Consider the following 23,612-nt stretch of genomic DNA (forward strand, 5'->3'; position numbering starts at 1 on the left):
TTTGTAGCCATGTAGGTTTACATTAAGCATAACTCAGAGTATATGTTTTACCCCCTTTTTTTTATTTATTTTTTTGAAGACTTAAAAATAAAAACTGCAATATATATTAACCTGTTGTTAAAAAAAACTTTTTATGAAAACACAAACTCCATTAATTGACACTAATAAAAAAAAATATGCACCCAGACAGAAATATTTGATTGCTGCAAAAAATCGGCATGCAGTTATAACTCAGGCAGATATGTAAATCATTACAGGTGGGGTCTGATTAGATGCTGGGTCTTGTTACATGAGGGCATAAAGGTGCTTCCCCTGTTGCACTATAAGGCTATGTTCCCACCTGGTGTATACAGTGCATATTTGAAGTTGCGTATTTTTTCGGAAAAATATTCAACTCATTTCTGTGCCATGGACTTCTATGGTCCGTTAAAGTCTCTACGCATTTTCTTGGTTTCCCCAAGTTTCCTTTAGGGCATTTTTTTTGTCTGTTTGAATGAGGTTTTTGTTTGGCACTGTCTTTCCTCTAGCGAGGGTTGTTTCCGTGTAAAGCTTTTTGCTCAGCGAGGATAGCCTACTGCTGAATGGACATGAACGTGATGCAGTTAATTGCATTGGTTAGTTAAATGTATTTATTGTGTTTATTTGCATTTTATGAGTTGGTGTAGGAGGTTGTATAGGTGTATGCCGCATTTTTTTCACAAAGCCAGCACATGGCCTAAATGCATTTTAGTTTGTGTGGTGGTGGTCATTGTGCACCGAGGGGGTGGCCTTTGTTTATTATGGAATATTTTTGGACATGTTTGCCCTTGGTTGTGCAATGGCGGACCTGTGTATGAATGTTCGTTTTGCGGCCGTATTAGCTGGTCAAACAGCCAGTATTTTATTAAATGTTTTTATTTATGGCTAATCTTTTGTGTGTTAGGTGGAAAATAATCCTTGTTTGTGGGATTTGCTACACCCTGACTACATGAATAAGCATATGAAGAAAGTGATGTGGATTCGTATTTGTTGGACAGTGTATCCAGATTGGGACGAGAAGGTGTGTGGTTTACAGAATAAAATAGATATGTTTATTTTTTTTAATCTTTGTGTTAGTATTGTTTATTTTGATTTCTTTGTTTTTTTTATTTTTTTTGAGGGGGGGTGCAGTGTAACCTTTTTTGTGGCTGGATGTCTGTTGCTGTGTTTCTATTTTTTTGTTTCATTATTTTTTTTTTTTACATGTAACTTGTAGGTGAGTACATGTAACTTGTAGGTGAGTTTTTTTCTTATTTTTTTTATTTGCCTTTTTATTTTGCTCTTTGTCAGTAGGTACATAGGGTTAGATTTATCAAAACCTGTCCAGTGGAAAAGTTGCTGAGTTGCTCATAGCAACCAATCTGCTTCAGTAATGTCCGTTTATTTGTTTTTGTATTTTTCTGATTAGGTGTGTATTCACACACTAGTTTGTTCAGAACAGTTTGCTATTCCACCTGGATAGGGAATAGTTAATGCTCTGAGCGAATAGGAACTTGGGTGGAGTTATTTAGCCAGAGTAATCCTGCATTCTGGTGCTGGTTATTTTAGTTAATGCCACCATGTCTGTTTGTGCAATACACTTCCATGTCTGCTTGAGCTTGCACCTTGTATTTATCTTGTGATATTATCTGAGTTTTAGCCATGGTTAAATTGTCTTGTTCATTGTAGCTTTTAGTCTGTCTGTTTAACTTTGTCAGTGTCTAGTTTGTACTTGTACCAGTCTTGTATCTTGAGAAATATCCTGTCTAGTATCCTGACCAGTGTGTTCTTGTATCCTTTTTTATGAAGTCCAGTTTGTATGTTCTGTTTCCCAGTGTGAACAGCGTCTTATATTTATATTCTGTTTGGTTGATCTATTCTTTGTACTTGTACCTGTATGTGAACAGTGTTCTATTTTACCCATTCAGTTTTAGTGTTTTGGCTCTAAGTTCTTCCACTATCCCCTTCATCTCCTGGATTCTGCTGTATACAAATATCATGCCTGGTCTTGTTCATATTTGTCATGTCTGCCGTTTATCTTCTAACCGGTTTTGTGAACTGGTTGTTAATTCACTATATTCTGCTCTGCTTGTGAGTTTATATTCTGCCTTGTTAGTATTTGTATTGTCTGGTATATCTGGATGTTTAGTAGTTTTCCGTTTCTGACCTGTGACCGACCATGTTTATTACTTGTTTTTACGCCACTGCACTTTAGTGAAGGAAGGGACAGGATCCCAGTTGTCGACTCACCGTTTCGGGTGAGTGGGCAAGTAGGCAGGGAGAGATGTTTTAGGGTCAATTTAGGGCTCACTCTCCCCCCGGTTGGTCCGTGACAGCTTACTTCTATAATTTTTCCGAAGCCTTTTTCTAAAATTAAAGAAGCGCTCAGATTGGTTGCTATGGGCAACTCTGCAACGTTTCCTCTGGACAGGTTTACCTAAATCTCTCCGTTAGTTTTTGGGCCTTTTTGTTTTTGTTTTGTTTTGGCTCTTTTTCCTCACCTTTTTTGTCTCTGTTTATATTTTTTGCTCTTTGTTCATGTGTTTCTCCTTATCTAGCTCTCTCTCTTTTTCAGTATATTCCTACTCATTCCTTCTCTTTCTTTCTCTTTTTTGCTACCACTTATCTTATGTGCTTCCTTTTTTTCAGCTTTTAGCTTCCTCTATCCTATTGTGTTTTTTTTGGCATTGTGTTTGTGAATTTTGTCTTTTTGGTTAACCCTTTTATTTGACATTTTGTTATTTTCCCTTAGATCTAGTGGTAACGTTGGGGCAAACAATCAACCTGCAGATGAGGAAACCATTTCCATAGAGTCTTCACCATCCCTGGGTAATCCGGAAGATGATCCTCCTTTGGCAAGCAATCCACCTGCTCCGGGAGGGGACCTTCAACTAGCCACATTCGTTCTACTTTGCATACAGCCAGACAGCAAACAGGCAAAGGGGGTTCCAATGTTACCAGGCAAACTGTGGAGCTTGAGGCTTTGTCTATGCTCCAGACAGTGTAAAAGGAGGATGAGTGGGACCATTTGGCCTATACCTTGGCTTGTTGCCTACGTAATCTGCCAGTTGGCGTCCAGTGGCTCTGTGTTCCTATTCTTTTTGAAGTTGTGGAAGTGTTCAATTCCCCTACTCAGATTTCCGGTAAATTTGTAATGATTACCGAGCTAAATAAGCTTAAAGAAATTACTGGCTAGTCTAGTCATTCTGCACACCATTTAGCACCACAAAAAAGTGCCACTCTTTCCTCCTCTGTGGGGCCACCTGACATTTGGTCCCAGCCTCCTTCCTGCCCATCCTCCATAAGTAAGCCTTCTCAGGTTGCTTTCAATTTAGGCAGATGTGCTAGTTTTTGGCAAATGTTGGACTTTAGTCCACCAGAATCTGACATCTTACCTGGTTATTCATACTGTCCACCAAATAGTTAAACCTCTCAGGCCCCATCCAATGGTCCATTCCCTGATGAATCTCAACCAGTATATCAGCCTTTATAAAGTCCAATATTTGCTTTTATGTTGGGTTTTTGTTTTAACATTACATGACATTGGTGTGGCTTTTTTTTTTTTTTTTTTGAGCCACAGGTCTGTTTTGGTTTTTGATGGAAAGTTTGGGAATGGCACCTAGATATGCAGCTAGAGAATCCCCCAAAATTTGTGTTCGAGACAAGCAAGCTGTGTTTGTGACTGTGTTTGGCAAGATGGGGAAGTAAGTGGATATCTGTTGTCCCCTGTGCCTGAAATATGGAACAATATTCCTGGTTTGAGTTTAAGTGTGGATCAAGCTGTGGCAAGGTTTTCCCTGGGTTTTGACATGTGCAAGCATGATTTCTTTCATGTTTAATTATTTGAGTTGGCAGGGCTGTGCTTGGTAATTTACCTCTGCCAAATTTTGTTTCCCTAGCTTCCTAGGCCCATCCTGCCTTTAGTTTGGTTGCTATGCCCATGTTTTTGTTTTTAGTGTATTCTTATTTTGGCACTGTGTGGGTTGAATTTTATTGTTAGTGATTGTGAATATTTGATCTATGGTACTGGTCAACTTTGTGGGTTAACATTGTTGGGGCACCCTGGGTCATTTTTACTTAGTTTAGGGTAGTTTGGTATTTTGTAATATTGCTACATTATTTTCTTTGGCACTTTTGGAAGGTAGTGTTTAAGCCAGTCATTTTGGACACCCATATCTGCATTTCTGTTGAAAATTCCCAAGTAAAGAATGATGGACATATTTTAATTTGGCAGGTTACACACTTCACTTATTTTTTTTTTCTGGGGGGGGGGGGGCAAAAAACTCAAATATTTTATCTACCAAACTTTTCAAACGAAAATGGACAGAAACACTAGAACAGCATAAAAGAGATGCAAACAATACTTAGAAAATGTCAAGCCCCAGCATCATTGAGCGCGTTAAATTAATCATGGTCCATGGTCAATCTTCCACTTGATACACCTTGCCAAAAGTGGCCTTCACACGGCTTGTTATCTTGCCTCGGACTTCTCAAGGTATAAGTGGCCTGATGTTTTCACACACTGGCTGGTCCCAGATTAGGTCACCCTTGTTTACTCACCACCGGCACAGGAGGATTGCCAGGGCACGGTACCTTGTGGACTAATGAAATAGTCAGCAAAGATTTCGCGAATCTGCCTTCCGTTGTTGTTAGGTTGTGAACCCCAGTTGATATGTGTGTGAAGGTTTGCTAGTGGTACACATCTCCATCTTGGATGTTATTGTGACTGAAGTTGTGAAGCACACAACAAGCCTTCACCACAATATCAACTGTGTTCATGTCCAAACGGATTGCAGTATTCAGGACTCTCCACTGACTACTCATTGTTCCAAAGGGGCATTCCACAACTCAACGTGTCTGAGCTAACGTATTATTAAAAATCCTCCGGCGAGCATCCAGTTCTCTTTCTGCAGGTTTGGCAATAATGAAAAAGCCTCATCCAATACCATCACAAAGTGAACAGGAAGTGTGGAACCCGGAAGAGGTCTGGCAGCTGGGAGCGTGATGCAATCTCAAAGAATTTGCATACTTGCAGCACCTGAGAATTTCCAGTACTGCCATAGTTGTCAATGGCAACAAATCTAGAGTGAGCATCAGCCACCACCATCAGGACAATCGGAAAATATTTTTTATAATTATACAATCAAGTGCCGGAGTGTGGTGACTGCTGCACCCTGATATGTTTGCCATCAACTGCACCTATGCAGCTTGAAAGCCTGCTGCAACCTGTAGCCAAGTCTCCTCTGATGGGCACAGCATCTCACTGGGCTGCAATTTCTGCCAGATCACGCTGCATGTACACCTTACAATTCTCGAGATGGTCGAAAGACCAACCCTGAATTGAAGGTGCAGGGATGCATAGCTCTCTCCTGTGGCTAAAAATTCTGCAAAGAAAACAGAAACAGGAGAAAAATTTTCTAAGCCACAACATTACATCTTCTTGCTAAATACACTACAATCATACAAACTTTATAACCCCCCAAAAAATATAATAGTTACATTGTTGTAACAGAAAGGGCTGATTTAAAAATTGTCCATCTATTTACCACCACATACAACTTAACTACACAGTGTACAATGTCTTGTCTCTGGTAAAAAAGATTGCACTTACCACAAGGTGATGAGCAAACAATCCTCGGGGGAAATTGGGCTTCATATAAATGTGTTCATAGTCAAGTCATCTTTTAGGAACTCCAGAAGCTGTTCAAAGGTCAACATAGGCAGGCAGCAGTAATTTGTAAATTTGGCATCATGACTTTAAATATTAGCCCAAAAAAAAAACTAAGGCAAAGGTTTAACCCCTTAAGGACCACAGGTTTTTCCGTTTTTGCACTTTCCTTTTTTCCTCCTCACATTTTAAAAATCATAACCCTTTCAATTTTGCACCTAAAAATCCATATGATGGCTTATTTTTTGCGCCACTTATTCTACTTTGCAGTGACATCAGTCATTTTACCCCCAAATCTATGGCAAAATGGGGGAAAAAATCATTGTGCGACGAAATTGAAGAAAAAAAGCCATTTTGTAATTTTTGGGGGCTTCCGTTTCTACGCAGTACATTTTTCGGTACAAATGACACCTTATCTTTATTCTATAGGTCCATACGATTAAAATGATACTCTACTTTTATAGGTTTGATTTTGTTATACTTCTGTAAAAAATCATAACTACATGCAGAAAAATGTATATGTTTAAAATTGTCATCTTCTGACCCCTATAACTTTTTTATTTTTCCGCATATGGGGCGGTATGAGGGCTCATTCTTTGCGCCGTGATCTTAAGTTTTTATTGGTCACATTTTCGTATTGATCGGATTTTTTGATCGCTTTTTATTCATTTTTTCATGATAAAAAAAGCGACCAAAAAATACGCTATTTTGGACTTTGGAATTTTTTTTGCGCGTACGCCATTGACCCTGAGGTTTAATTAATGATATATTTCTATATTTCGGACATTTACGCACGCGGAGATACCACATATGTTTATATTTATTTTTATTCACATGGTGTTTTTTTTTTATGGGAAAAGGGGGGTGATTTTAACTTTTATTAAGGAAAGGGTTAAATCACATTTATTAACTTTTTTTTTACACTTTTTTTTTGCAGTGTTATAGCTCCCATAGGGACCTATAACACTGCACACACTGATTGCCAGCACTGTTCACTGCAAAGCCATAGCATTGCAATGATCTGCGTTATCGGCGGTCGATTGCTCAAGCCTGCATCTCAGGCTTGGAGCAATCAATCGCAGAAGGGACACGCCAGAAGAAGGTAAGAGGACCTCCGCTCATGTCCCAGCTGATCGGGACACCACATCTTCACTGCGGTAGTCCCGATCAGCCCCGCTGAGCAGCCGGGCAGCTGTCACTTTCGTTTTAGATGCGGCGTTCAACTTTGAACACTGCGTCTAAAGGGTTAATAGCGCGCGGCACCGCGATCGCTGCAGCGCGCTATTAGCCCTGGGTCCCGGCATCAGATACATCAGATATATCGCAGGAGCCGACCAAGGACGTAAATACACGTCATTGGTCATTAAGGGGTTAAAGGCAGCAAGTAGATAAGCTAGAATGATACACAAAAATACACACCTTCTGAAATCCTGATAAAGCACCAAAAGGAAGCCTTTAGCACTCCTGAAGGAATGGATGCACCCAGAATCTGTGTCTACGGGGCTCCTAGTATGTAAGCAAGGCAAAACAAGGTAAGGTAAAGATTCACCACACACACATTGCCACAGGATCTTAGCCAAGGGCCACAAAGAAAAAGTGATGAAAAAAAAAAGTGCAGAAACATAAAATGAGACATATTGGGGGAGATTTATCAAAGGATTTAGACAGTTTTTTCCCGTCTAAATTTGGCGCACAGATAGTCGCCGTCTAAATATGTGAGACTTTTTTGCAACTTTTGCTTTAGAGGATTTTTAGAACAAGATGCATTCTAGTCTATTTTAGACAGAAAAATGCATTGGTGCTGAATTTATCAATAGGGACTTTTCGGCGAAAAGTGTGCTGAAATGTCAGACCATGTTGGAGTAGGTTTAATTACAGTCTAAACCATAAATCCCAAAGTCTGTGCGCAGAATTTATCAAGAATCTTGCGACTTTTGATAAATTAAGCGCACAATAGACTGTCCTAACCCTCTGTAGGTTGGTCTATATTGATACGGGAAATAAACAACTTTGATATATCTCCCCCATTGTTTGAATCAGGCCCCACAACATAAGTAGGCCAAACCACAGCAAAGTTTGGAATGTGAGAATGCCTCCAAGATTACAAGATAGCAAGTAAGCTACTGTAAAATCAAGTTCACAATATGGACAGAACTAGCAGCCAAATCAAAAATTTCGCCCCGCAAAAAAAACATAAAGCATGTCCACTATCTTTACACCAAAAAAAATAAAAAAACTACACAGTAAAAAAATTCAATGCAACAGAGATAATTGTGTAACTCTTTTCAGTCTAACCAGAGGGCTACCAGCGGACTTTTCAGTCAAGGTACAACAAAATCCACAGTAGAAAAATATTCCCTAGGGATGAGCGAATTGAATCTGATGAATCCAAATTCGTTATGCATTTCAGGAAAACTTTGATTGGCAACAAATATGAATATCGCCATGTCTTGATTGTGCAAATAGCTTAATTAAACTTCACTTAGTGCGCTCCAGGCTCCAGGGCATCTAAAATGGCGGATCCACATGTGAGGAGATGGGGCAAGGAATCATGGGAAGGCGGGAACAAGGGTTGAGAGAGGGAAAGAGAGCAGTGTGTTGCACAGAAAAGCATTTTTACAGCAGCGATTCACCTCAAGCCCAAATTCAGCCTAGAAGCACTGATAGGGAAGGGAGTGAGATTAATAGAGAATTTGCAATTGTTGGTGTATTACAGCAGGGATTCACCTCAAGCCCAAATTCAGCCTAGAAGCAATAATAGGGAAGGGAGTGTGATTGAGAGAGAGAGAGGGCATTTTTGGGTGTATTACAGCAGTGATTCACCTCAAGCCAAAATTCAGCCTATAAGCACTGACAGAGAAGGGAGTGAGATTGAGAGATAAAAGTGCAATTTTGTGTGTAGTACACAGTGACAGTGTGTTGCAGCACTGGTATGTACAACAACTGAAAAGCTCATAGTAGCCAAACAGTTAGAGCGAGCAGAGCACTAAAAGTGAATTGTCCTCTACTAAGTGTAACCTGTGCGTATATCTAAGTGGTGTACCATTTTGTTCCTGTTAAAGTCTCAAGGGCCTATTTACTGTGAGAGGCCAGCCAAAAGTAGACACCTGCTGGTGTTGTAGACAAATACTGTTTTAAGCGTACTGGAGCGCATTGTACTTCCCTCATAAGTCCATACTACATATGAAGATCTAAGTGGTGTACACTTTTGTTCCTGTTAAAGTTTCATGGGCCTATTTACTGTGCAGATGCCAGCCAAAAGTACACACCTACTGGTGTTGTAGACAAATATTGTTTTAAGCATAGTGGAGTACATTGTACTCCCCTCATAAGTGCATTCTACAGACGTACTTCTAAGTGGTGTACCATTTCTCAAGGGCCAGGAAGAGGAGAGTAAAAAAAGGGGGTACTGGACGAGCGCTACTGCTGAAATAAAATGGATGCGGAACGCCAATAAAGCACAGGACAGTTTATTATGGTTTAGAACAAACGGACAACGCGTTTCGGCACCAGCATGTGCCTTCCTCAGGTCCATAAAATGAATACTAAAAGGGTAGCACAATGGGTACAAGGATACATATCAATACCTTATCCATGAAATATATGTCAATATCTTGCACACAAACTACATGTCGATACCTTACACATGAAAGTGAGGACATTTAAGAGATTGTAATAAAATTGAGTATATACATGTGTATGCGTATATATGTAAAAAACGTCTACAGGGTAGTGGAAACCACAGAGGTATATATATGGCGGCTAAAAAATAGTAAAAAATATGTGTACATATCTTATTAAAAGTGTATATGTATACATATATATGAACATACCGAAATTAAATATATAGTGTAGCATACGCCCATTATCATGGGAGTCTATGTATATGTCCAAGGGGCCTCAAAGCCTGGCATGCGGTCGGTACATAGTATGCAGGTATGAGTTCGAGGAAATACACAAGTTAAAAAAGAAAAACACAGAGAGTTCATTTGTTGTTGATTTCATGGGAACGGATGGTCCAAAAATAAGTCCAACAGTGTCCAAACGTATCGCACATCCCTGATAGGGATGTGCGTGGAAATGAATGGGCATAGACCACATAATAATCATAATAATGTTCCCATCAGTTTGCCGGAAATAAAAGTCCTAAATAAGGGGCACAAGTCAAGATGTCCAAAGTGGGATAGGTCCAGGGTGGGGAGTGAAAAAAAAAATTAAATTAAATTTAAAAAAAAATAATAATAATTAAAAAAAAAAACACACAAAAAAAAAATATACTAAATATCTATATATAAAAAATAAATAAATAAATATATATATATATATATATATATATATATATAATAAAAAATATATATATATAAGTGTGAAGAGTAGGGGGGGGGCAGGTGAATCCTGGGTGATAGTTCTGGGTTGGGGGGGGGAGACAGGCAGAGATGGATATCTAGGGGGGTTGGGGGGGGGGAAAAGGGATCCTGGGTGCCAGTCCTGGGTAGGGGGGGACAGGCAGAGATAGATTGCAGGGATGAGGAGGGAGAACTAGGACAGTACTTACATTACGGCGTCCTGGAGCCTCTGGTGTGCTGTGGTGGCGTGACTGTGTGATTCGCGGCGTTCAGGTTTATATGGGAGCGCCGGTGGGAGTAACCGAAATTTGCGATGTGTGACTTCCGGTCCGGCGTGCGGCAGCTGATAGCGCTGCGCGACCGGAGCCAGAGGGAGGCGCCTGTGGCGCTCCCTGTGTGGGCAAGGGGGTGTGTTATCTGTGCGATGCTGAAATGGAGGAGGGGGGGAGAAATTGAGGATAAAGAGTAGGGTGAACAGAAAAGAGTAAGAAAATGAGGAAAGGGCAGAAGGAAGCAGGATGAGAGTGAAGAGCGTCAGGAATGTGTGGTGTAGTGCAGTGTGGTGCTGGGAAGATGAAGGAGGGGAAGGAATTAGATAGAGAGGGGTGGGATGAAAGAAGGAGAAAAGGAGTAAAAGATAGAGAAGGGAGCATGTAGAATGTGTAGTGACTTGTGGTGTGATGTTGGGGAGAGGAGGGGGGGAGACATGGATGGAAAAGGAGTGGGGTGAAAGGAGGAGAGGAGAAGTGAAAGATAGGGGAGAAAAGAGAGGAAGCAGAAGAAAGGAGGAGAGATGAGGGGTGGATATGGGAGGAGAGAGGAGCAGGAGGGGGGGAGGTGGGACAATGTAGAGGTGGGGAGCTGGGGAAGGGTGTGAGGGAAACCAGGGGGTTGGCGGCATCCAAAAAAATAAAATAAATAAATAAATAAATATATTTAAAAAAAAGGCGTTTCCTGAGGGTCTGTGTGGTCCTGCCTACACAGACCCTCAGGAAACGCCTGAACGGCCATCGTCACAATTGCAACATCGGACACCTTAAACAAAGCGTTTCCAGACACCTAATGGAGAAGCACAACAAAGACTTCTCATGCATCAGAGTGACCCCCATCGAGCAGATCTCAGAAGATACAGAAAACAGACAGACCGCACTCAACCGCAGGGAGGCATACTGGATTTACAAACTGAAATGTCTCACCCCAGATGGCCTCAACGAGTGCATAGAACTTTAAACCACTCATCACAAATCCCCTCCCCCTTTTCGTTTTATTTTTATTTATATTTAATTTTTTTTTTTTTTATATATATATATTTTTTTTTTGGGATGCCGCCAACCCCCTGGTTTCCCTCACACCCTTCCCCAGCTCCCCACCTCTACATTGTCCCACCTCCCCCCCTCCTGCTCCTCTCTCCTCCCATATCCACCCCTCATCTCTCCTCCTTTCTTCTGCTTCCTCTCTTTTCTCCCCTATCTTTCACTTCTCCTCTCCTCCTTTCACCCCACTCCTTTTCCATCCATGTCTCCCCCCCCCCTCTCCCCAACATCACACCACAAGTCACTACACATTCCACATGCTCCCTTCTCTATCTTTTATTCCTTTTCTCCTTCTTTCATCCCACCCCTCTCTATCTAATTCCTTCCCCTCCTTCATCTTCCCAGCACCACACTGCACTACACCACACATTCCTGACGCTCTTCACTCTCATCCTGCTTCCTTCTGCCCTTTCCTCATTTTCTTACTCTTTTCTGTTCACCCTACTCTTTATCCTCAATTTCTCCCCCCCTCCTCCATTTCAGCATCACACAGATAACACACCCCCTTGCCCACACAGGGAGCGCCACAGGCGCCTCCCTCTGGCTCCGATCGCGCAGCGCTATCAGCTGCCGCACGCCGGACCGGAAGTCACACATCACGACTTCCGGTTACTTCCACCGGCGCTTCCATATAAACTTGAACGCCGCGAATCACACAGTCACGCCACCACAGCACACCAGACGCTCCAGGACGCCGTAATGTAAGTACTGTCCTAGTTCTCCCTCCTCATCCCTGCAATCTATCTCTGCCTGTCCCCCCCTACCCAGGACTGGCACCCAGGATCCTTTTCCCCCCCCCCCCAACCCCCCTAGATATCCATCTCTGCCTGCCCCCCCACCCAACCCAGGACTATCACCCAGGATTCACCTGCCCCCCCCCCTACTCTTCACACTTATATATATATATTTTTTATTATATATATATATATATATATATATATTTTTTTTTTTTTTTTTTATTTTTTTTTTTTTTTTTTTTATTTTATTATTATTATTATTATTTATTTTTTTCACTCCCCACCCTGGACCTATCCCACTTTGGACATCTTGACTTGTGCCCCTTATTTAGGACTTTTATTTCCGGCAAACTGATGGGAACATTATTATGATTATTATGTGGTCTATGCCCATTCATTTCCACGCACATCCCTATCAGGGATGTGCGATACGTTTGGACACTGTTGGACTTATTTTTGGACCATCCGTTCCCATGAAATCAACAACAAATGAACTCTCTGTGTTTTTCTTTTTTAACTTGTGTATTTCCTCGTACTCATACCTGCATACTATGTACCGACCGCATGCCAGGCTTTGAGGCCCCTTGGACATATACATAGACTCCCATGATAATGGGCGTATGCTACACTATATATTTCATTTCGGTATGTTCATATATATATATACATATACACTTTTAATAAGATATATACACATATTTTTTACTATTTTTTAGCCGCCATATATATACCTCTGTGGTTTCCACTACCCTGTAGACGTTTTTTACATATATACGCATACACATGTATATACTCAATTTTATTACAATCTCTTAAATGTCCTCACTTTCATGTGTAAGGTATCGACATGTAGTTTGTGTGCAAGATATTGACATATATTCCATGGATAAGGTATTGATATGTATCCTTGTACCCATTGTGCTACCCTTTTAGTATTCATTTTATGGACCTGAGGAAGGCACATGCTGGTGCTGAAACGCGTTGTCCGTTTGTTCTAAACCATAATAAACTGTCCTGTGCTTTATTGGCGTTCCGCATCCATTTTATTTCAGCAGTAGCGCTCGTCCAGTACCCCCTTTTTTTACTCTCCTCTTCCTGGTCATAACATATCCATACACCTTCGCGGTCACGGACAGGGGATCTCGAGCAGCACAACTGCCACCATCAGTCTCCACTTTACACCCGCCTGGTGAGGTGCTGTCCCCGTTGATAACCTCGGCGGGACATCACACCACCCAGGGTGTAGTGGTTTTCGACCAACTCATCACGCCGCCATCATCAACGAGAGAGCGACCCAACCTTTTTGCCTCATTTCTCAAGGGCCTATTTGCTGTGAAAGGCCAGCCAAAAGTACACACCTGCTGTTGTTATAGACAAATACTGTTTTGAGCATAGTGGAGCGCATTGTACTCCACTCAAAAGTGAATTCCAGATACGTACTTCTAAGTGATGTACCATTTCTCAAGGGCCTATTTACTATGAAAGGCCAGCCAAAAGTACACACCTGTTGGGCTTGTAGACAAATACTGTTTTAAGTGTAGTGGAGCACATTGTACTCCCCTCATAAGTGCATACCACATACGAACATCTAAGTGGTGTTCTATTTTGTTCCTGTTAAAATCTTAAGGACCTAGTTACTGTGAAAGGCCAGGCAAAAGTACACTGCTGGTGTTGTGGACAAATACTGTTTTAAGCATACTGGAGTGCATTGTACTCCCCTCATAAGTGCATACTACATTCGAACATCTAAGTGGTGTACCATTTTGTTCCTGTTAAAGTCTCAAGGGCCTATTTACTGTGAAAGGCCAGCCAAAAGTACACACCTGCTGGTGTTGAAGACAAATACTGTTTAAAGCGTAGTGGAGCGTATTTTACTCCCCTCATATATGCACTAAGTATGTCAGGCAGAGAAGGGCCAGGACGTATACAATAGAGTGGCAGAAGTCTAAATTCATCAGGCAGAGGTTGCAGCAGACAAGGAGAGAGTGGCAGCAGGAGTGGCAGCGAGAGGCCTGAGCTCCCAGTATCGACTAACGGTTATGTCTCTACCAGCAACCCATCTGCTGTCATTGATTGGTTAACACGGTCATCCACTTCATCACAAGTGACATCTGTAACCCCCAGTCAACAGTCGGTGGGTTCCTCAGACTCAACCCTCAGTTGGCATGGCCTGGGAGCAGTCCCTGTCCTCCCATTGCCTCTGTCCTATGCTGTTCCCTCCCTGACAGAAGTATCTTATGCTGTGGGTTCAGCTCCACTATTTAGTGAGGATGATCTAATAGAGGACAGTCAGCAGCTACTTCCCGGCCAAGAAGTGGAGGAGACATCCGCCGCTTCCTCCGCTAGGCAGGCAAGTAGTGATGAGGAGAGCAACGTGGGAGGTGGTGTTGCAAGCGTTCAGACTCCTTAGGATGTCAGTGACGGGCAGACACAACTCGATGATGATGATGCTGATGGCACTTGGGAGCTCGGTGCAGAAGGGGCTTCATCATCCTCATGAGAAGAGGGTTGCAGGTTGCCCATGAAGCAGCAGCTGAGCCAGCAAGGTGGTAGCATGGTTGGCAGTCAAAATGGTGGCAGAAGTGGAAAGTCTGGAGCCAAACGTGCCCGGGGTACACCACCTGCTTCACGGTGGCCTACCTTCCCAGGAGTGGAACAGGAGTCGGCGGCAGTAGCAGTCAATCAGTGCGGACTGTTGGTGGGAAAATGAGCTACTCGGCGGTGTGGCATTTTTACAGAAAGCATCCGGAGGAGGTTAACATGGCTACATGCAAGATGTGTCGGCAGAAGGAGAAGCGTGGCCAGGGTCCCAATGTTGGCACCACGGCCCTGCGTCAACATATGCAGCGTCACCATAAAGCGGCCTGGGAGAACCATGGCTCCCAGTTGGTGGTCCAGCCTGCCGCATCACTCAGTGGCACGCCGCTTCGTTTCAGCCAGCCAAGGCTCCACCACCTCAGCCGAAGGGAGTGGTGTTTCATACCCTTCTTCTGTCGCTCCACATGCTCCTGCTCCTACGTCAAGTTAGTCATTCCGCCAGCAATCCATCGGTGAAGCCTTGTCCAAGAGACAAAAGTATGCGCCCACTCATCCAACAGTGCAGAAGCTGAATGTGCTCCTGTCCAAGTTGTTGGTACTGCAGATCCTCCCTTTTAAAGTGGTGACCTCTGCACCTTTCAGAGAGCAGATGGCTTCTGCCGAGCCGAGATGGAGAGTGCCAAGACGTCATTTCTTTGCGAAGAAGGCAATACCAGCCCTGCACAAATTTGCGGAACAGAAGGTGGGTCAGTCCTTGAGCCTGTCGATGTGTACCAAAGTTCACGGCAGCGCCGACTTGTGGAGCTGTAACTACAGTCAGGGACAATACATGTCCAATATGGCCCACTGGGTGAATATGGTTCCTGCACAGCCATAACAGCAATTTGGACAGGTCATGCCTCTTCCGCCTCCATGCTCTCAGGCTGTAGGTCCTGTGACAGTGTGCGACTCCACCTCCTCATCCTCCACCGTGTCCTCAGCCTCCACCGCACGCACAAGTTTCAGTGCCCCTCCAGCATACCATGTGTGCAGGGCACAGTGGTGTCACTCTGTTCTTCACATGGTTTGACTTGGTGAATGGAGTCACACAGGGGAGGAACTGCTAAAAGCCATTCAACAAGAAATCAGATCATGGCTTACTCCAAAAAAACTGGAAATGGGAACAATGGTGACTGACAATTGGAAGAACATCTTGTCTATGCTGCGACAAGGAAGCTTGAGCCATGCGCATTACATGGCACACATGTTTAATCTGGTTGCCAAGTGGTTCCTGAAGTGTTCCCCACATCTGCAAGACATCCTAACAATGGGAAGGAAACTTGGCATACACTTCAGCCACTCGTACACAGCAAAGCACACCCTCCTTGAGCTGTAGTGTCAGAATGGTATCCCCCAACATAGTCTGATTTGTGACGTTTCCATACGTTGGAATTCCACCCTCCATATGTTGGACCGACTATATGAACAGAAAAAAGCCATCACCAATTTCTTGATGATCCAAGCGGATAACTTAAATGTGAACCAGTGGCAGCTCATACGTGACACCTGCCATTTGATCAGGCCCTTTGAGGAAGCCACATTATTAGTCAGTTGCCAGAATTCCGCGATGAACAATGTAATTCCACTGCTTCATCTACAACAACACATGTTGGAAACGATGGCTGGTCAGGGCACTGGAGATGTGACACCTACATCTCATGGCCACGTGAGCCCTGTGGGAGGTGAACTGGAGGAGGAGGAGGGGCACAGTGGAGCACAGTTTAGGTTTTGTGAAATGGGCAGTTTTTCTAGTAATCTGACAGAAGAGGAGCTAGAGTGTTATGAGGAAGGTGAAACAGAGGACCCAGACACATTGTGGCAGTATGCAGTGGAGATGGAGGCAGGGAGTCCCTCAGAGTCACTTTCACAAATGGCACGATGCATGCTCCCTTGCTTGTGTAGTCACCACTGAATTGTTACCATTCGGAAGCAAGATGACTTCTGGATCTCCACCTTATTGGACCTTCGCTCCCGGCACGAAATGGGGGTCTTTTTTTACACCCACTGAGAAGGAGGACAAACTAACCTACTATAGAGATTTCCTAAGTAGTCAGTTGGCCGGTGCCTATTATCGCCATCATCCATCCTATCGCAGGTCTGACTTGGGGGGCCCTCTGTACTCACCTTCCACTGCCATGGCTGCTGGGGAGAGGAGGGCTGGCAGGAGCAGTACCAGCTCCATCAGCAGCAGCAGCCTGAGTCTACAGTCGATGATGAGTAGCTTTCTTCACCTGCATAGTGAAGCAACTTATCATCAGCAGGTAAACCTGGAGCAGGACGTGAGCCAGCAGGTGGTGGCATATCTTGACATGACCATGCCAACACACGTTGAAGATCCGCTGGACTTTTGGGCAGCCAAACTTGATTTATGGCCACAACTAGCAGGACTTGCCCTAGAAAAGCTGTCCTGCCCAGCCAGTAGTGTACCATCAGAGCGGGTGTTTAGTGCGGTGGGGGCCATAGTAACCCCAAGGAGAACTCGTCTGTCCACGAAAAATGTGGAGAGACTGACCGTTGTGAAGAGGAATAAGGCATGGATCAGCTAGGAGTTCCACCCACCAATGCCTGAGGCATCAGAGTAGATTCCCCATGGAGCCACACCAACACTTCACAAATATGGATAGTGCTATTTAAGTACATATTTAAGTACATATTTAAGGCGATGCTCTCCAGTTACAGATATTCCTCCGCATCAGACCACAAGTAAATATTGAAGATATGCATTAAGTTAAACTTAACTATTAATAAAATTCTTAGGATAAAATATGTGTACCCAAAATTGTTTTGAAATCAAACAAAAGGAAAGGTGTCCAAAAAACACCATTTGCCACCTACACCCACTAAGTATTGATGTGATGCAAAAACCTCTTAAAGGTAGAAGGGAACAACGTATGGTCCATTTTAACTCGTGAGGGTAAAAACTTCCCCTGTAAGGCCCTACTTTCACATTATTAATTCCTTTCTTAGCAAGTGTTACTCGCCTTAAAAAGGGCGGCCACACACAGATACCTCTTCCTATTTGCCCTACAGACACGCCATTTCCAGGGTTTTGAGGTGGAAATGGAGAGAGTTTCCTGTGTGGGGCCGTAAAACTTTCCAAGAAGGGAATTAATAGGGTGAGAGTAGGGCCTTACAGGGGAAGTTTTTACCCCCACCTGCTACAATGGTTACGTTGTTCTCTTCCACCTTTTCGAGGAAAGTGTATTCGTCTTAAAAAGGGTGGCCCCACACATGATCCAATCCATATTTCCACCCAAAAATAAAGAGAGATTCCTGTGTGGGGCCGCCCTTTTTAGGGCGAGTAACACTTGCCAAGAAGGGAATTAATGCGAGAATAGGGCCTTAGAGGGGAAGTTTTTACCCCCATCAGTTACAATGGACCATACGTTGTTCCCTTCCACCTTTTAGAGGTCTTTGCATCACATCAATACTTGGTGGTTTCAGTGGCACATGATGTTTTTTGCACACCTTACCTTTTGTTTGATTTAAAAAAAAAATTGGCTACATATATTTTATCCTAAGCATATTATTAAAAGTTAAGTTTTATGTAATGCATATCCTCAATACTTACCTGTGCACACTAACAATTTTACAAAAGAGATTGTTTTTTTGCTGCTTACCTGCCTCAGCTACTATTCTGATCCTGCCAACCGCCTGATACCACACATCTGATGCCAAGTTCTCCTTTTTTCACCCACCTTCATAACCGGGTACTGGTATTGCCACCCAGCGCATGACTCTGTCACTGGATCACTTTCAGGACTCCTGATTCTGCTGCCACCTTCAGGCTGTATTATTCTGCCACCATATGTTCTCCTCATGTTGATGCATTGTCCACACTGTTTCATTCAGGCACTATATGGTCTTCTCACATTGCTGACAACTCCAGGCTGTGTCATTCAACCACTATATGTTTTCCTCATGATGCCGCCACATCCACGCTGTTAAATTCAGCCACTATATGTTCTCCTCATGCTGTTGCCAACTCCAGGCTGTGTCATTCAGCCCCTATATGGTCTTCTCATGTTGCTGCCACCTCCACACTGTGTAATTCAGCCACTATATGGTCTCCTCATGCTGCCGCCACCTCAAGGCTGTGTCATTCAGCCACTATATTATCTCCCCATGCTGCCGCCACCTCCACTCTGGGTCACTTAGCCTCTATATGGTCTCCTCATGCTTCCGCCAACTCCAGGCTGGATTATTCAGCCAGTATATGGTCTGCTCATGCTGCTGCCTACTCCAGGCTGTGTCATTCAGCCACTATATGGTCTCCTCTTGCTGCCGCCTCCTCCAGGCTGTGTCCTTCATCCACTTTATGGTCTCCTCATGCTGCCGCCACCTCCACGCTGTGTCATTTAGCCTCTATGGGGTCTCTTCCTCCTGCCGCCACCTCCATGCTGTGTCATTTAGCCTCTATGGGGTCTCTTCATGCTGCCGCCGCCACCTCCAGGCTGTGTAATTCAGCCACTATATTGTCTCCCCATGCTGCCGCCACCTCCACTCTGGGTCACTCAGCCTCCATATGGTCTCCTCATGCTTCCGCCAACTCCAGGCTGGATTATTCAGCCAGTATATGGTCTGCTCATGCTGCTGCCTACTCCAGGCTGTGTCATTCAGCCACTATATGGTCTCCTCTTGCTGCTGCTTCCTCCAGGCTGTGTCCTTCATCCACTATATGGTCTCCTCATGCTGCTGCCACCTCCAAGCTGTGTAATTCAGCCACTATATGGTCTCCTCATGCATTGTCATTCAGCCACTAAATCTTCTTCTCATGCTGCCGCCAGCTCCACGCTGTGTCATTCAGCCACTATATTGTCTCCTCATACTGCCGCCACCTCCACGCTGGGTCATTCAGCCACTCTATATTCTCCTCATCCTTCCGACAACTTCAGACTGTGTCATTCAGCCACTATATGGTCTCCTCACACTGCCGCCAACTCCAGGCTTTGTCATTTAGCCACTCTATTTCCTCCTCATACTGTCGCCTCCTCCACTCTGTGTTATTCAGCCACTATATGTCCTCCTCATGTTGCTGCCACCTCCATGCTGGGTCATTCAGCCATCATATGGAATCCTCATGCTGCCGCCAACTAAAGGCTGTGTCATTCAGCCACTATATTTCCTCTTCATACTGCCACCACCTTCTGGCAATGTCATTCAGCCACTATTTGTTCACCTCATGCTGCCCCCAATTCCAGGCTGTGTCATTCAGCCAATATATGGTCTCCCCATGCTGCCACCAACTCTAGGCTGTCATTCAGCCATTATATGGTCTCCTCGTGCTGCTGCCATCTCCAGGCTGGGTCATTAAGCCACAATATGGTCTGCTCATGCTGCTGCCAACTGCAGGCTGTGTCATTCAGCCTCTATATGATTTCTTTATACTGCCGTCACCTCCGCGCTGTATCATTCAGCCACTATATGGTCTCCTCATGCTGCCACCACCTCCAGGCTGTGTCATTCAGCCACTATATGCTATTATAAAAGTATGGGGGGCTCATCACAAGTCAAATACACGGTGGGTGCTACTGCTCAGTATACTGAAGACCTACATAACACCAGAGAAAAAGAAATACTGTATAAAGTGCACACCACATAAATATAATATAATCAATAATCTTTATTATTTACCAAATAAAGTACAAATACACATAAAGGGCTAAAACCAATTAAAAAGCTTAAAAAAGCATAACCCAACATGGGAGAGCGGCCAGGAACCCCCCCTCGCCAATGTGCTGTCCCTGTAATATACACACTCAGTGTGGCTGCTGGTACACAATATCAAATCAATGTATAGCAACCGCTAAACAACTCTGAAAAATGACAAGCTGATGCAATATAACTACTAAATAGAAAGGATGAAATAAATACAAACAGAGTACATAATATCACCAGATGTCGGCAGCCACAGACAGAGGATCCATAACAATGTACACAGGGACAGGACCCCAGAATCCCACGCGTTCCGTCATGATCGGTGACTTCCTCAGGGGTATATTTATGTGGTGTGCACTTTATACAGTATTTCTTTTTCTCTGGTGTTATGTCAGCCACTATATGGTCTCCTCATTCTGCCACCACCTCCAGGCTGTGTCATTCAGCCACTATATGGTCTCCTCATACTGCCGCCAACTCCAGGCTGTGTCATTCAGCCACTATATGGTCTCCTCATTCTGCCACCACCTCCAGGCTGTGTCATTCAGCCACTATATGGTCTCCTCATACTGCCGCCAACTCCAGGCTGTGTCATTCAGCTACTATATGGTCTCCTCATGCTGCCGCCAACTCCAGGCTGTGTCATTTAGCTACTGTATGTCCTCCTCATACTGATGCCACCTCCACGCTGTGTCATTCAGCCACCATATATCCTCATACTGCCGCCACCTCCACGCTGGGTCATTCAGCCACTATATGGTCTGCTCATGTGGCCTCCAACTCCAGGTGTGTAATTCAGTCACTATATGTCCTCCTCATACTGCCGCCACCTGCAGGCAGTGTCTTTCAGACACAATATGGTCTCCTCATGCTGCCGCCATCTCCAGGCTGGATTATTCAGCCACTATATAGTCTGCTCATGCTGCTGCCAACTCCAGGCTGTGTCATTCAACCACTATATGATCTCCTTATCTATAGTATATGATCTCCACACTTTGTCATTCAGCCACTATATGGTCTCTTCATGCTCCTGCCACCTCCAGGCTGTGTCATTCTGCCACTATATGGTCTCCTCATGCTGCCGCCCCCTCCATGCTGTGTCATTCAGCCACTTTATGGTCTCCTCATGCTGCCCCCAACTCCAGGCTGTGTCATTCAGCCACTATATGGTCTCCTCATGCTGCCGTCAATTTCAGGCTGTGTCATTCAGCCACTATATGTTCTCTTCTTGCTGCCGCCACCTCCATGCTGTGTCATTCAGCCATTATATTGTCTCCTCATTATGCTGCCACCTCCACACTGTGTCTTTCAGCCACTATATGGCCTCCTAATACTGATGCCACCTCCAGGCTCTGTCATTGTGCCGCTCTGTGACAGTGATTCTAAGAGTGACGCCTCTGATATGCATGTCGTACTGAATAACAGTATTATTTCACTAACCCAGCACACATCCTATGCGTGTTATAGCAATGCAAAGTGTTCTCCACCACTATTGGGGCTCTCTGTAAGCCCGAAATAGCTGTTTTTAATAGTGATTCGCTGCAAATAAATTCGGACTGAAACAATTTTTGGGGAAAATTTGGCAAATGTGCCGAATAGAATTTTTAAAGAATTCACCCATCTCTTACATTCACCTGTAAAAACCTCTTTTGCTCAGACCAGCAACTTACATGGAAAGAGATGGCATCAGAGAGGACTGTGATCAGACATTAAAAAACTAGACCAAATCCCAATGAGGATATCTGCTGTATATACAAGCAGATAATTACTGGAAAGGTTTAGATTTTATAAATATGAAGAAAAAATAAAATCTAGACACCTCTCTGCCACCAGTTGATGTGAAAACATTGTGAACACCGGAGTACAACTTTAAGCTACTTTCTAAAAAAAAAAAAAAAAACACACAGTTCTATGAACATATCATATTTATCGGCGTATAACACACACTTTTTAGGCTAAAATTTTTTGCCTAAAGTCTACCTGCGTGTTATACGCCGATAAGCCGCTGCAGTTCAATTATTTAAAGCGGGCGCTTTAAATCAATGAACTGCAGCGGCTTTGCAGGTGCAGAGACCTGCCGTCGCTGCCGGCTTCTTTGCCCCTGATTGTTGACTGCTAGACATCTATCTATGGTGCAGTCAAAAAAAAAATTCCAGTTGGCAAACCTTGACAGAGGGCACATCATTTGACTCATAGAAGCAGGATAGTCATTTTGACTTGTTACCTCCCATCAAGGCTTTTCTGACCAGGTTAGTAAAATGTGTTGGAAACAACAGTGAACAGGCTCCAGGTGGCCAAGACAGACCACTGGTAGACAGTATCGTTTAACCCCTTAAGGACTCAGGGTTTTTCAGTTTTTGCACTTTTTCCTCATCACCTTCTAAAAATCATAATGCTTTCAATTTTGAACCTACAGACTTATATGAGGGCTTATTTTTTGTGCCACCAATTGTACTTTGACATCAATCAATTCACAACAAAATTTATGGCAAAGACAGAGAAATATTTGTGTGGCAAAATTAGAAAAAAATTTAAATTTTGTAACTTTTGGGGTCTTCCGATTCAATGCAGTGCACTTTTCGGTAAAAATGACACCAGATCTTTATTCTGTAAGTCTGTATGGGTTTTATTTTATTTTACTACTTAAAAAAAATATATAACTAAATGAACAAAAATTAGTATGTGTAAAATTGTCATCTTCTGACCCCTATAGCTTTTTTATTTTTCTATATACAGGGATATATAAGTAAGGACTAATTTTTTGAATTGTGATCTAATGTTTTTTGATCTACCATTTTTGGTTTGATGGGACTTTTTTATCACTTTTTATAAATTTTTTAGGGTATACAAAGTGACCAAAAATACATAATTTTTGACTTTGGATTTTTTTTATGCGTACGCCATTGACAGTGTGGTTTAACCCCTTAAGGACGCAGGGCGTATGCATACGCCCCCGTTTTCGAGTCCTTAAGGACTCAGGGCGTATGGATACACCCTGCGTTCTTCCGGTCCCTGCCGCTCACCGGGCAGGGACCGGACCGGGATGCCTGCTGATATCGTTCAGCAGGCATCCCGGCATATCGCCCAGGGGGGTCCTGAGGTCCCCCATATCGGCGATGAGGTTATTCCGGGTCAATTGGGTCTCTGGTGACCCGGTGACCCAGAAAAAGGGTGAATGGGACTGTCCGAGACCCTTACTCACCCTTATTCAGCTGGAGTGAGGTGGCACGGGTGCTGCCTTGCGATCACGTGATTGATCGGTCAGAACGACCGATCAGTCACGGACCTGCTGAAGACAGGGCGATCGGAGCAAAGA

General features: G+C 43.7%; 1 long non-coding RNA gene across 1 annotated transcript in view; it reads right to left on the minus strand.

Moving 5' to 3' along the window:
* Positions 1 to 5,605: 5,605 nt before the first annotated feature.
* Positions 5,606 to 23,612, minus strand: part of LOC130290734 (uncharacterized) — a 212,453-nt gene continuing 194,446 nt past the window's right edge. The window contains exons 4-5 of the long non-coding RNA XR_008847675.1: positions 7,085 to 7,171; positions 5,606 to 5,697 (exon numbers count right to left, since the gene is read on the minus strand). This is a non-coding gene — a long non-coding RNA (uncharacterized LOC130290734). The remainder of the gene's footprint in view (positions 5,698 to 7,084; positions 7,172 to 23,612) is intronic.

Source organism: Hyla sarda, chromosome 1, assembly GCF_029499605.1.
Source record: "Hyla sarda isolate aHylSar1 chromosome 1, aHylSar1.hap1, whole genome shotgun sequence".
In the NCBI taxonomy this organism is placed as follows: domain Eukaryota; kingdom Metazoa; phylum Chordata; class Amphibia; order Anura; family Hylidae; genus Hyla; species Hyla sarda.